At 39.7% G+C, this 15163-nt stretch overlaps 1 pseudogene; it reads right to left on the reverse strand.

Annotated features, from left to right (window-relative positions):
- Nucleotides 1-2: 2 nt before the first annotated feature.
- LOC102873000 lies at nucleotides 3-655 on the reverse strand (annotated as a pseudogene).
- Nucleotides 656-15163: the final 14508 nt, after the last annotated feature.

Below are 15163 nucleotides of genomic sequence, written 5' to 3' on the forward strand. Positions count from 1 at the left end.
TCTTAGTACAGACACTGGGGGTTGCCCATAGTGATTTTGATGTACAAAGCCCAAACATTCTGCCAATTCTTCTTTAGCAGTGAAACCAGAAAGTTGGCGGCCAAGTGGATGCTGTAAGCAAGTTCATCCTCCGTCTTCTTCACATGGCACATAGCCACCGCCAGAAGGAAGACCTTTGTCATCTGGAATTTGATGGTGGACTTGACCGCGTCGACTTTTGCCACCATGTTCTGAACTGTAGGTCAGCAGGGAAGGGAAGGGAACTTGCCAGCCTTACTCAGCCCTGGACCTAGGATTCTTGGGATCTGTTTGATCAGGGATTCAGAGGCCAAAAAGGCATCATACTTCTTGGCCAGCTTTTTGACCAGCTTCTTATTCTTGAGTTTTTTCAGCACTTCGATGTCCATGTGGGGGAATCTCCACACCCTCGGCTTCATAACAGTGCTGTTGATCCCTAAGAACACACAAGAGAACTTGGGGCGTGGGGTGGACTTAAGCCTGACGGCCCCCAAGAAGTGCTTGTCCTTCTGAGGGTCATAGTTCTTCAAACTAAACTGCAGCTCCACCGTCTCCAAAACTTTCTGCATTTGCACTGGATCCCATGCAGGACTTCCCGCACCGCCTCTAGAGGGTGTCGCGAGACTTGGCTGCTCATGGTTCTTAGTGCAGCAGTAACCAGAAAAGAGCTTCTAAGCTTTATTTTGACATAAAGAAGATGCTAAGGAGCTATCAAGTCAACATGCCTCTGGGCCCAGATACAGCTCCCTGTAAACTGACTGACTGAGGATTGGAGACAAGAAACTCTTAGAATTCCCTAGGAGAGTCTTGACATATCTTCCAGGAGACTCAATGTCTTCCCCTGCATCCTGGGCTGTGAGGGCTTTACCACAGGAAGACGATATTTTGAAGCAGATGTAGGAGAAGGAACTAGGTGGGATTTAGGATTTTGCATAGAAAGAGTTCAGAGAGACAAGAATGTGAAGCAGAAGCCAGAATCTGGACTCTGGGCCACGAGGCTGTGCAAAAAGAAAGGCTTAGCTCTCCCCCAGTTAGCCTTCATCTGAGGGAGCAGCTCCCGGCTGTGGGAGTTTTTCTGGACTATGAAGCTGGAATTTTATCCTTATATAACATGTCAACTATATCCCACATCTTCACCTTTCCACAGGCCTCCTTCTCTGATACTCTCAGACCCTATTTCCAAGTTTATCAATAGTTCCCTTTGTTTCTACCTCCCCCAAAAGAATAAGGAAAGAGGTAAAGTCTCCTAGGTTTAACCAGCACAGAGCTCATAATGTAAATCCCATGAGGATCTAGTATGTTTTCTTCATTGTTTTCTCCCAGTGCACTTAATAAATAGGCATTGAATGGCAAACAAAAAAAAAACAAAACAGGAAATGTGTTTCATTCTAGTGTGTGTCGGGTCACCATGCATCAGAGTCAACCTGAAGGCACCTAACAGCAACAACAATATGTGGGCGAAGAGGAAACAGTCATTCTAAGGCAGAGGTGATAAGTCTAGGGGGCACAATAGAAACTAATGGGAGTGAAATGACTAGAACAGAAATAACAAGCATGTTTCCTCAATGCTGAGAATGGTTGAACTGGCTGTGTGTTGTTAGATACCATCGAGTGAGTACATCTCATAGCAACCCTAACAACAACAGACCTGAACCCCACTCTATCCCACACCATCCTCATCATCTCTGATACACTTAAGTCCCTTGTAGTCGCTGTGTCAAATCACCTGGTTGAGGGTCTTCTCTTTCGCTCACCCTCAACCTTTCCAAGCGTGATGTCCCCTTTCCAAGGAACAGTCTCTTCTAGCAACATGCCCAAAGTATGACAAAGCTCCACCATCCTCTTCTCCAGGGGACATTCTGGCTGAACTTTTTCGAAGACATATCTGTTTGTTATTTTGGCAGTCCAGTCAGGGACAGTCAGTGTTCACCTCCAACATCACAACTCAAAGGCATCAATTCTCCTGTCATCCTTACTCACTGTTCAGTTGGCAGATGACTAGCAAGTGATTGAAAGACTATGGCCTGAATCGGGCAAACCTTAAGTTTTCAAACTAACATCAGTGTGTTGTTGTATCCTGTCAAATCAGAATTAACCCATAGCTGACTCTCCAGAGGGTTTTCAGGAGCAATAAATTGCACAGGAAGAGACTGCCTATCCCTCTCCCATGAAGTAGGTGGTGGGTTCAAATCTCACGTTTTGGGGATTGCAGTACAACTTCTTACCACGAGGCTAACAGGCATTGCTTATTGGGCACGTGTATACTTTTTGATGTGTATACTTTCATTAACAATAAAAGAAAATAAATTTGGAGAAGGATGGGCAATCTCCTCCCATGTGATTGTTGTTGTTGTTGTTGACTGCTGTCGAGTCGAGCACAACTAATAGTGACCCTATGAACAAAAGACTTGAAGCCTTTCTAGAACTATTATTGTTTTTCAAAGTTCATAGAGTTTCCAGAAGCATGTTGTTTAGGAAGTGGATGTCACTCCTTCTTCCAACCCATACGATTACTGCCTCTGAAACGCACTGGAGGGTCAGCTATGGGTCGGTTCTGACTGTGTGGTACACCACCACACCAACAAAAAAATACATAAAAGCAAAGTGTGGTAACCAGATTAGAAATGCAGTCTCAGGCCTCACCCAGATCTTATAGCATCAGACAGACATTTGGGGGGGTGATACCAACCCTCAAGGTAATGCTGTCTGCATCCAAGTTTGAGGTCCACCCACAGCTAGACTAAGATGAGTGATATTAGAGATGGTGTGATATGCAATCAGCTCAGCTCAAACTTTTAATAAAACTGTGTGCTTCCTCCCACATCAGGGGGCAAGCTTTGGTGCAGTTGATGTAGATGAGAAGACACGCCTGCTAGAACTCCGCTGCGCTGAGGTCACTCTAATCAGAGCTGGAGATGTCCCTTTCAGGCACTTAATGACAATGTGGGAATAGGAAGAAATGACCTTTTGTTTCTTTGTACCTGGTTCAGTATTATCCAACAATGCTCTTATTTTGTGTGATTTTTATATATATATATATATATATATATATATATATATAATCTCAGAAATTAGTACAGAATGTATGACACAAACTTGTGCATCCAGTGGTTTTAGATCAATAGACGTTAGCATTTCACACATTTTATTTTAATGCTTTTTTTATTATCCACAGAGAAAATGTAAATGTCCTATTGACTTCATCTCACAAACTTGTCCATACTATGAGAAGGGGTCACTCCCTGAACCAAGACATGATTCTTGGTAAAGCAGAGGGTCAGTAAACAGAGGAAGACCCCCCGATCAAGTAGACTGACTGACTGTACCACAGCACTTCACTAAGCACAGGGCGGGATGCAAGGGTGGGACAGGCTCAGGCAGGGCTTCGTTCTTTTCTAAGTTTATTAGTATGTTATGAGTTTGAACCAACTCAACAGCACTTGACAACAATACCAACACTGTCTCTGTTCCAAGTCTCTTCACCTTTCTCTCTCCTTCCCCAGGAATAACTATCATCACGAATTTGGCAACAACCAATGTGTCTTTATCATTTTATCACATATACATAAATTCACAAATAATTCTCTTCTTACTGTTACAATGGTGTAGCTAGTGTATTAGGACTTATGAACTTAGCTTGCTCTATTCTATTTCATTTGGAAGCAGGAGAGACATCCACTTCCTAAATAACATACCTCTGGAAACACTATGAACTTTGATAGATGTCGATAGTTGAAGAGGGGATTCAGGCCTTTTATTCATGGGGTTGCAGTGAGTCATGCTTGACTCAAAGGTAATCAACAACAACAACAACTTCTATTTTATCCCCCTTGAAAGCAACCAGCTTGTACCTCCCAACCCTCTTCCAGCTAGAATTGCGGGTAAGGTTTCAAATCTGCATAAGAAATTAATTCATCCAATTCATGCATTTGGAGCCAAGTGGTAGCAGGAATGCCTGTCTTGAGAAATTCATTTTGTAGGTCCAGATCACAGCTGAATTGGGTGGGTTCCGATCCAGCAACCAGGGCCATGGCTTCCTGACTCTACCATGTGGCAGTCCAGACAGCACTTCTGAGCACCAATGGTCCACTCAAAAGGCAGCTTGGTGATTGTGACGGGACCAGCAGTGTCCCTGGAGGTGTGGCTTGCTGCTCTTGTCAAACATTTCCTTGAAGGGAAGTTTACAGAGCTCATTAGTTTCCCATTCTAAGGTCTATACACATTTTCTTTCCCAACATTCATTGTAATTCCTTATAAGGTAACAACTCTCTACCCACTTCCTCCTTGGGTTTTCCATTTCCTTTTACTCTGTCTCTTCTGTATTTTGAAGTCTACCTTTGAGTAAAGGCTGCCCTCTTGGTCTCATAGTAGCTGGTTGTTCTGAGGAGCAAATTCCCCACGTGTGATTATTTCAGGGGCTTGTCTGTTGTTTATGGAGCTCTGGTTACATAGGATGTTCTGCCAACCAAAGGCTGGGAGTTTGGATCTACTAGTTTCTCCACAGGAGACTGCTGGGTGGTCTCCTCCCAGCCTCGGAACCCAATAGAGGGTCATCATAACTCAGAATCCACCTGATGGCAGCGGGTTTGGTTTTGAGTATATAGTTTGAATAAAACCCCTGGTGGCACAGTAAGTTAAGTACTTGGCTGCTAACCTAAAGTTTGAACCCATCAGCAACATGAAGGAAGAAAGACATAACGTTTGCTTCTGTAAATAAAGATTTATGGCCTGGGGAACTCTATAGAGTAATACATCTATTCTATCCTATGAGTGACTTGGTTGTTGCTAGGTGCTGTCAAATTGAGTAAAACTCATGGTGACTCTGTGAACAACAGATCTGAACCCTGTCCTATCCTGTGTCATCCTCACAATCTCTGACATATTTGAGTCCATTGCTCCCAGTTGTGTCAATCTTCCTGTTTGAAAGTTTCCTCTCTTTTGCTGACTCTCCACCTTTCCAAGAACAATGTCCCTTTCCAAGGAATAGCCTCTCCTAACAACATGCCTAAATTATATGAGAGGAATCTTTGTCCTCTTTGCTCCAGGGAGCACTGTGGTTGCACTTTCTCCAAAATATATCCAGTTGTTCTTCTGGCAGTCCATGAGATATTCAATACTCTTCTCCATATCCACACCTCAAAGGCATCAATTCTTCTATAAGAACTGTCCTGGTCTCGGATGTATAACGTGTGATTGAAAAGACCCTAGCCTGTATCAGGTGCTCTTTAGTCTTCAAACTGACATTATTCTTCAGTAATTAGGAGAAGTCTCTGACAACAGACTTGCCTAGTGCTATATATCTTCTGATCTCCTAACTGCTTGTAGCAAGGATATTGACTGTGGATCAAAGAAAGAGGAAGTCATTGACAATTTCAATGTTTTCTCCATCTATCATGATGTTGTCTATCAATTCAATGGTGAGAACTTTGTTTCTTTGATGTTGGGAAGTAGTCCATATTGAAGGCTGTATGGAGTCTTTGATCTTCTAAAGCAAGTGTTTCAAGTCCTACTCACTTTCAACGAGCCAAGTTGTGTCATTTGTGTATCACAAGTGGTTGATGAGTCTTCCTCCAGTCTTGATGCCACATTCTTCATCAGAGTCCAGCTTCTGTAATAATTTGCTCAACATACAGATTGAATAGGTATGGAGAAGGATACAACCCAGGTGCACACCTTTCTTAATTTTATACCATGTAGTGTTCCTTTGCTGTGTTTGAACAACAGCTTCGTGGTCCAGGTATAGATTTATTATGAACACAATTAAGAGTTCTGGGAGTCCCATCCTTTCCCAACATGAGCCATGGTTTGTTGAGCCACACAGTAAAATAAGCTCAAACCACTGGGAACTGCGGGAAACTATGGAAAGTAGAATTTAGCACACCTCAATGTACATGCGAATGCACTGGACGTTTTATTAAGATGCAGATTCTGGTTTTGTAGATCTGAGTTGGAGCCTGAGATTTCTAACAAATTCCTAGACCCCAAGTTTCCACTGCTGCTACACACTTAACATAGTTAAAGTGTCTCAAAATGATCACCAAGTAAGGCGTAAAATGGCTGAGGTCTTTATCTACTAATTCCCTTTCCATCTGTGGTTCAGGGATATTTCCAAGGCATCAACTCTGTAGCACGTCCTGCTTGCCTGCCTGTGCAAGGGAATGTCCCAGAGTCACTGTTGTTCCCAGTGTGACACCTTTAGTGTACACAAGTGAATGCAAAGCAGATATGGGCAGGACCCCAACAGACTCTGCTACAGTAAGTACTGCTATTGTAAGAGGAGAAACAAGGTGGAAGAAGGATGGAAGAAGAGACAAGAAAAGATAGAGATAAGTCATAGTCATGAAAAAGGCAAGTTCTGAAAGGTTTGGAATCAGACACTGAGAGGACAATGGTAACATTAAGAAATCTTTTTTTTTATTGTATTATTTTACGTGTACCGTCTAATCAGATCTGACTGGTACAGGAGGAGATTGCCCCCTCCTTCTCCAGCAAAGCATGTGGTGGATTTGAACCGCATACCTCTGGGATTGCAGTGCAGCGTCTTGTCACTAGGCCACCAGAGCTCCCTGTAACATTAAGAAATCTTAATAAAATATAATGCATGTGAATGACTGTATGAAACACAATGTAAATGAAGAATAGTTTGAAACACAAATGATACAAATTTTGTAAGCAAATCAACGAAAAGAAATCATTGTGAGCAGCCAGTTGTTGCCTGCCTTATTTTCATTCCATCAAGCAACCTGTGTGCAACTGTTGACTCTTTGACAACCTAGACCCAACAGAGCTGCATCAAAGTCCCCAAGTGTCTTTTTGCAGCCTATCAAAACGTGTGCCTCTCATGAACCCCTAAATCTGGAGCTCCCCTTTCACATACAAGATGGTGGTAAGACCCTGGAAACTAGACCTCTTTGAATGCTGAAGAACTCTGCATGAGAAATATCTAGTGATGTGCTCTCCTAAATACTATAGGCTAGAAAGTACTATGAGGCAATGTGACCCTAGCACAGAGATTGGCTTTGAGTTGCAATCAGCTTGACAGCAACTGAAAATAGCCACCACCACTAACCAAGGTTGATGGCTTGATCTGTATCAAAAAAAGACTTGGAAATTGGCTTCTGAAAAGACATTATGAGTAGTACTGCTCTGTAACACATCGGGTCACTATGAATCACAACCAACTGAACTGAAAAGGATCTGATTCGGGGAAGGGTTATGGTGATAAGAATGGAAACATGAGACACAGGAAACAATCCACAAGACAGAGACAAAGGAAGCAGAATATTTAAGTGCAGGAATGATGTGCCAGTAAATGTCACAGCTAAAAGTCAGTTTAATTTTTCCAGTTTGTTATTGTTTCTCTGAGTGAACTCAGGTAGAAGTCATCTGTTGGCTGGTAATTTACTTTGCATTAGTTGTTGGCATTGTAATACATGAACTGTGGATGTATCATCATAGAAACTAACTAGGATTTGGTATTTGCCTTTTCTCAAAAGAACAAGCATAAAAATGAGTGTGTGCTTTTCTCTTCTGCTGATTATTGCTATTGTTTAATTTGTGAAAGTAATTTTAGGAAAGGTAGGACGGAACCTGGAAAATGGTTTTTGTTCGACTCCTGAGATGGAGAAATGGACATTTAGAGGCACATGTATCCTGTCCATTTTGAGCTTCTGCCATCATTCGTTATTGTTTAGCCTTAAAGAATTTTCACTTCCTATGGATGTGGCAGAGCTATTCTTTCAGGAGCAAGAAATTCTTGGCCCTAACTCTTCTTGAATAGCATATTTCTCAGAAGGACAGATTTTCAAAGAAAGTTATAAACAAATATAAAAAATCCCGCCAACTCCTTGCTGCTGAGTTAGAACTGGGTTTTCTAATGCTATAAATCACCCAAGAGGAGATAGTCCATCCTTCTCCTTCATCATCACTGGTGGATTCAAATCACCAAAGAGGCAGCTGTTAATGAGTTCAAACCCCAGACAAGCTCAGCCCTTGAGTCAGCCATTCAGCTCTCTACAGACTGCCACCAGAGTTCCCCTTTAAGGAAAGTAAAGAGATTTGAGGGTTCACTTTGGCAGCACATATACTAAAATTGGAATGATACAGAGAAGATTAGCATGATCCCTATGCAAGGATGACACACAGATTCATGAAGCATTCCATATTTTTACCTTGGTCAACATTTATGCACCAAATGATAGACTTGCAAAATACATAAAACAACGGTTAACCAAATTGAAGAGAGAAATAGACAGCACCACAATAGTGGTAGGAGATTTCAACACACTACTATCACCAAAGGATAGGTCAACTCAAAAGAAACTCAATAAATATGCAGAATATCTAAACTATACAATCAGTCAACTTGAACTTGTGGGTGTATTCAGAGTACTGCACCCAACTAAAATTCAATTCACTCTCTTTTCAAGTGCACATAGTACATTCTCCAGAATTGACTATGTATTAGGTCACAAAGCAAGCCTCAACAAATTAAAAAAAAATGAAATAATACAAAATATTTTCTCAGACCACAATGCCATAAAGCTAAAAATTAACCACAGAAGAGTAAAGCTTACAAAACCACCCATTGTGAAAACTAAATAACTCTCTGCTAGAACAAGATTGGGTTATAAAAGAAATAAAGGATTAAATTAAAAAGTTCCTTGAAACAAATGATAATGAAATGACAACTTACCAAAATCTCTGTTACACAGCGAAGGCAGTCCTCAGGGGACAGTTCATGCTAACAAGCACACACATAATAAATGAAGAAAGAAGAAGAATCAATGATCTAACTCAACACCTTCAGCAAATAGAAAAAGTTCAACAATCTAGTCCTACAACCTCTAGAAGAAAAGAAATTCTAAGGATAAAAGGTGAAATCGATGAGATAGAAAACAGAAAAGGAGATGGAAACGAGATGTAGCAGCAGAACAGACAGCTGGAATTTGAGCAAGAGAAGTCAAAAGCAACTCTCTGCACAGTTTGCTGCTTGCTGACACCAGGCACAAGCAGGGGAGCTGTTTGTTGATGCCAGGCACAAACAGCTGTTTGCTGACACCAAACATGCACTGGGGTGCTGACACCAGGCTTTCACCAGGGAGCTGCTTGCTGACACCAGGAACATGCCGAGGAGCTGCTTGCTGACACCATGCATGTACCAGAGAGCTGCTGACACATACACCAGGGAGTGATGCACCAGGGAACCTGCCAGAGCAAGCTAGAAAGTTGCAATATGAGTGAGTGTGCGTCCAGAACTCGAGTCCTGCCATCGCCAGCCGTGCCCAGAACACTACTCCCAAAACACACACCAGGAGTGACACTGGAATTGAATGAGGTACTTTGGGGCGGGGGGGGGTGTCACTGCTGTTTGGCTAGATCACAGGGGACCCCTTAAGCCCAATCAGAAGGGAGTGACACAGCTGGAGCTTGTTCTTGAAGGGAAAACCAATGCTTCCTGGTTTTCCCATCAAGTCTCTGTAGTCCGCCTTGCATTTCCTCATGTTGAGTTCATCAACTGCTTTTAGCCCAGAGTACATTGGGCTACCCTAGCTGTGGCAGTTGTCTGACAGAAACTAGTGCTTCCACAGGCCTTTTCTCTGTCAAACTGAGAGAAACCTAGGCAGGGTAGCTGCCACACTCTCTTCTGAAATAGTGACTATCGCCGCAGACATGAAAAACTCTACCAGAACAATGTCACGTATGAAGCAAGCTACTTCATCCCCTACACAAGCCCAAAACAACATGTCACCCCAAAAAAGTGACACAGTATCAATGGATTTACAGGAAGCCAGAAAGTCTGGTGAAACTTTCTGACCCAGAAAGTTTTTAAAAAAACAATGATTGAATATTTTCAATAAGTAAAAGACAAACTTGAAGAATTACAGGACACTGAAAGAAAAACCAGGAGGAGCTTTAAAAAAAGCACAATCCAAAACAATGCAGATAACACAAATGAGGCATTAGAGGCTCTGGACAAACAAGAAACCACAATTCAAAATATGAGGACAAATGTTTCAGATGCTGTCAACACAATGGAGGGTCACATGAACAGGGTTGAAGAGGTGGAACACAGAACCAGTGAAATAGAAGAAAGAAATGTCACCACTGATCTGCTAGAACAAAAAGCAGAATCAAAAAGTAAGGAAAAAGAAGAAAACCTAAGAATAAAGTGGGACATCATCAAGAAAAATAATGTGTGCATCATCAGAATCCCAGAACAGGAAGAAGCAAGAAAAGGCACTAAAAAAGTTGTAGAAAAATTACTAGAGGAAAACTTCCCAGACATAATGAAGAATAAGAGAATATATATTCAAGAAGCTGAGCTAACAACATATAGAACAGACCTAAAAGAAAAGCACCAAGACATATCATAGTCAAATTTGCCAGATCCAAAGATAAGGAGAGAATTCTGAAAGCAGTGAGGGTAACCTCTTAGGGAGAGCAGATAAGATTAAGTGCTGATTTCTCAGCAGAAACCATGGGAGCAAGAAGAGAGTGGAGTGACATATATCAAACACTCAAAGAAGACAAACGTCAACCAAGAATATTGTACGCAGCAAAATTGTCTATCAAATACAGAGGACAGAGCAAGATAGTCCCAGAAAAACAGAACCTAAGGGACTTTGTAAAAAAAAAAAGACCAGTGTTGCAGGAAACACTGAGAGATGTCCTTCCTACAGAGGTGCCACAGTAAGCATGGTGGACCAAAGTAGCTAGCAACAATACCAAAAAGAACTCAACACAATGATAACAATAAAGCCATGCCTCTCAATAATCACATTGAATGTGAACGGTTTGAATGCACCACTGAAGAGAAAAAGAGTAGCATATTGGATAAAAAACCAAAATCCATCAATATGCTGTCTGTAAGAGACACACCTGAAAAATAAAGATTAAAAATAAAAGGGGAGGGGAAATATACCAAGCAAATGGCAAAGAGAAAAAAGCAGGAGTAGTGATATTAACTCTGATAAAATAAATTTCTATGCATCACAAAGGACAAGGAAGGTCACTACATAATGCTGAAAGGGCCAATAGAACAAGAGGACATAACAATAATAAATATCTATGCACCAAATGAAAGACCTGCAAAATATATAAAAGAAACATTAACAAAACTGAAAAAGGAAATAAACAACACTACTATAGTAGTGGGAGACTTCAATATACCACTCTCAAGAAAAGATAGAACTACCAGTAAGAAACTCAACAAAGATGCTTAAGAATTAAACCTCACAATAAACCAACTTGATCTGATAGATATTTATAGGTTAATGCACCTTAAAAAAGCACATTACACCTTCTTTTCCAATGTGCATGGAACGTTCTCCAGAATAGATCATAATTTTAGGTCACAAGGCAAGCACAAATAAATTAAAAAACACAGAAATAATGCAAAGCATCTTCTCAGATCACAATGCTACAAAATCAGAAATTCATAACAAGACGATAAACAAGACAAAACCATACATTTGGAAGCTGAACAACACCTTGCTTGAACATGGGTGGGTACTAGAAGAAATAAAACATGAAATTAAATCAGATGCTCTACTGGAGAAGGAGGAGAAATTGCCTGTACCAGTCAGAGCTGATTTGATGGTACACACACACACACACACAAATTTTAAAAAAATTTTCTAAAAAAATGAAACCGTTTCTTGAAACAAATGACGATGAAAACACCACTTACCAAAACCTCTGGGAAACAGCAAAAGCAGTAATCAGAGATCAAATTAGAACAATAAGCAAACACATCAAAAGCAGGAAAAAAATGATCACTGACTCTCTAACCCCACATCTCCAACAAACTGAAAAAGAACAGCAAGAAAACCCAATACTCTCTTAAAAAAACTGAAATTATAAAAATTAGAGCAGAAATAATTGAAATAGAAAACAGAAAAACAATTGCTGAAGGCTCTAGTCTTTGATCTTCTGCAGCTACTGTTTCAAGTCCTCATTTTCCACAAGTAAGGTTGTGTCATCTGCATAATGCAGGTTATTGATAAGTCTTCTTCCAATCCTGATGCCACATTCCTCTTCATAAAGTCCGGCTTCTTGAATGATTTGCTCAGCATACAGTTTAAATAGCTACGGAGAGAAAGTACAGCCCTGACACACATTTTTTGCATTGTGTAGGATGCATAAAACAGGAGAGCATGCATTCCTCTGAATTTGCTGCTTGCCTTTGTATTCTCTTTCTATCAGAGGAGTGTTGCTGTGTTTGGGCTGCTAACTAAAAAGGTGGCAGTTCACATCACCTCCACTCCCTCCCTGGGAGAAACAGAAGCAGTCTGCTCATGTAAAGATTTACAGTGCCAGAAAGCCTATTAGGCAGTGTTCCTAAGAACTGGAATTGAATCAATGGCAATCAGTTATGGATTATTCAAGCATTCAATAGAGTGGAAAAAGAAACTCCAGCAAAATAGCCAAGAAAGAGCACCTCCTTCAGTCTGCTCCTTGGTCAGGTGCCAAAATGAGCATCCAAATTAATCTTTATTTCTTTTAAGGTGACACTTTCATAAACATCAAATAAATGCAGTATAAATGAGCTAAGGGAAACAGGAATTGATAAATGACTCAAATTCTAAGTGCCTAAAAAAAGTGCAGAAAATCTAATCAAGGAAAAATAAAAACACTGTGCAGTTTAGTGTCAGCAAAACCTTAAACTTCAATAAAATGGATGGTATTCTGGGGGGGGGGAGCATCATAAATTATCAAAATTTACTTAGGAAAAAGCAAGCACCAGAATAGACAACTAATGAAGGAAGACTTTTTAAAAGTTATGAAAAAATTTTCTTAACATAAAAAGTTCTTGGATTAGAGAGTTGTACTGGTAAATTCTCTGAAACTTTGGATAACTAATACAATGCTAATGAAATTAGTCCAGAACTTGAAAGAATCAAATATTCCAAATTAATTTTATAATATTTAATGAAGTTACTAAAGATCTAAAAAATTAAAAAGAAAAATAAAACTGTAAACTAATCTCACTTAGAACATGGTTACAAAAATCAATTGGCATATACTAATTGAATGAAACCAGCACTCCATTTTAAAAACAATCCTTTGTAATTAAATAAGTTGTATTATTTGTATAGCGAGCTATGGTGGCTTAGTGGTAAGGAATTGCTGCCAACCCAAAGGCACTCAGTTCAAATCCACCAGCTGCTCTCTGTGGCAGAAAGATGAGTAATTTCCTACCATATGATTTACTGCCTCTGAAAACCCCCTGGAGGGTCAACCCTACTGCAACATACATACAACAATAAATTATCTGTATCGAAATGGAAGAATAACTTTATTCAAGGAGATCTGATAAAACATCAAAGATCAGACCAATTAAGAGATTAACCAAGAAAAACCATGTAAAATTCTCAAAGTTATTGAAAAGGACATTTTCTTAAATGAAATCCTCATTTCTGATCTCTCTCACAAAATGACAAATAGAAAATCATCAAGACAATGTGCTGAGCCACAGAAGCATTCTATTAAAACCAGACACAAAATAAGCATTCTCATCATAATCACGAATAGTTAACATTGCTTTAGCTCTGACACTGGCATTAAGGATCAGAAATAAACCAAAATGTGTTCTTATTTGCAGGTAACAATTTTATTTTGTCTTATACACAAGTAAGACAAAAATAAAATCTGCTGAAAATGATATACATTAATAAGCTCAGTAAAGTGATTATACACAAGGCAGAAATACAGAAATTAATAGCCTTCATTCCCAAATGCAGTCAAATAGCATAAATACTTGAAAAACAGATCTCATCCACAAGAGGGGAGGGGAAAGCAAAATATCCATTTATTAAATATGCAGAATCCACCCACAGCCAGGAGAGAACAAAACAGATAAATGGGACCTTCTAAGAATCAAATCCCTAAGCACATCAAAACCATCTCCAACAGGGTAAAAAGGAAAGCCACAGTCTAGGAAAAAATATTTGGTAATGACTTATCTGATAAGGGACTCAAATCTAAAGTTTATAGAATACTCTAGCATCTCATTGAGGGAAAAAAATAAACAACCCCATAGTATAATGGGCACAGGATATGAATAGATACTTCACCAAAGAAGATATTCAGATGGTAAGCAAACACATGAAGAAATGTTCAAAATCCCTAGCTCTCAGAGAGATGCAAATGAAAACAACTACAAGATATTATCTCACCCTAGCAACAATAGCAAAGTTCAAAAGAGCAGCAAACAATAAATGCTGGCGAGGTTGTGGATAAACTGGAACCCTTATTCACTGTTGGTGGGAATGTAAAATGGTACAACCACTATGGAAGGCAGTATGGTGCTTTCTCAAAAAGTTGCCCAAAGAAATACCATTTGGCCCAGCAATGCCACTACTGGGAACACACCGTAGAGAAAACATAAGCATCATCCAAACAGATATATGCACACCCATGTTTATTGCTGCATTATTTACAATAGCAAAGAGATGGAAGTAACCCAAGTGCCCATCAACAAATGAATGGATAGAAAAACTATGTTATATAATACTATAATATACATATAATACATATAATACTAAACAGCACAGAAAATCAAAGACCTTGTAAAACATTACACAACATGGGGTACCCTGGAGCACATCATGCTCAGTGAAATATCTCAGTCACAAAAGGACAAATACTGCACAGCACCACTATTATAAAGCAGGACATGGGGAGTTGTGAGGAGAATTAGGATAAGAGTGGATAGATTTTGACCATTGCATTAGAACAGATGAAACAAAGAACTATCTAAAATTAATATATGATTAGGTATTATATGTACAACAACAGCCCAGAATAAGAGGTATATCATTGCAAAAATGACTAGGAGGATGGGGAGGTAGGTAATTGTACAACAATGAATGAATTTTTTTAAAGTGAATTGGGGTAGAGGGAAGGGAGGGCAAAGGGGTAAAGGTGCAATAATTCATCAGTGAAAATCTAACTTTTCTGTAAATGTTTGTTAAAATGATAATTAAAATAAAATTTTGTTTTTTTAAAAAATGTGCAGAATCCTAAACCTGGAACAAAAATTCAAAGGAAAGGACTTTTTCTCAGAACTATCTGAGATAGGAAGCCTTCCCTAACATTAGTACCTTGTATTTGGAATTACAGACCCCTTAACTCAAGAGAC

Source organism: Elephantulus edwardii, unplaced genomic scaffold (genome assembly GCF_000299155.1).
Source record: "Elephantulus edwardii isolate Elephantulus edwardi_28Jun2011 unplaced genomic scaffold, EleEdw1.0 scaffold00115, whole genome shotgun sequence".
NCBI classification, from domain to species: Eukaryota; Metazoa; Chordata; class Mammalia; order Macroscelidea; family Macroscelididae; genus Elephantulus; species Elephantulus edwardii.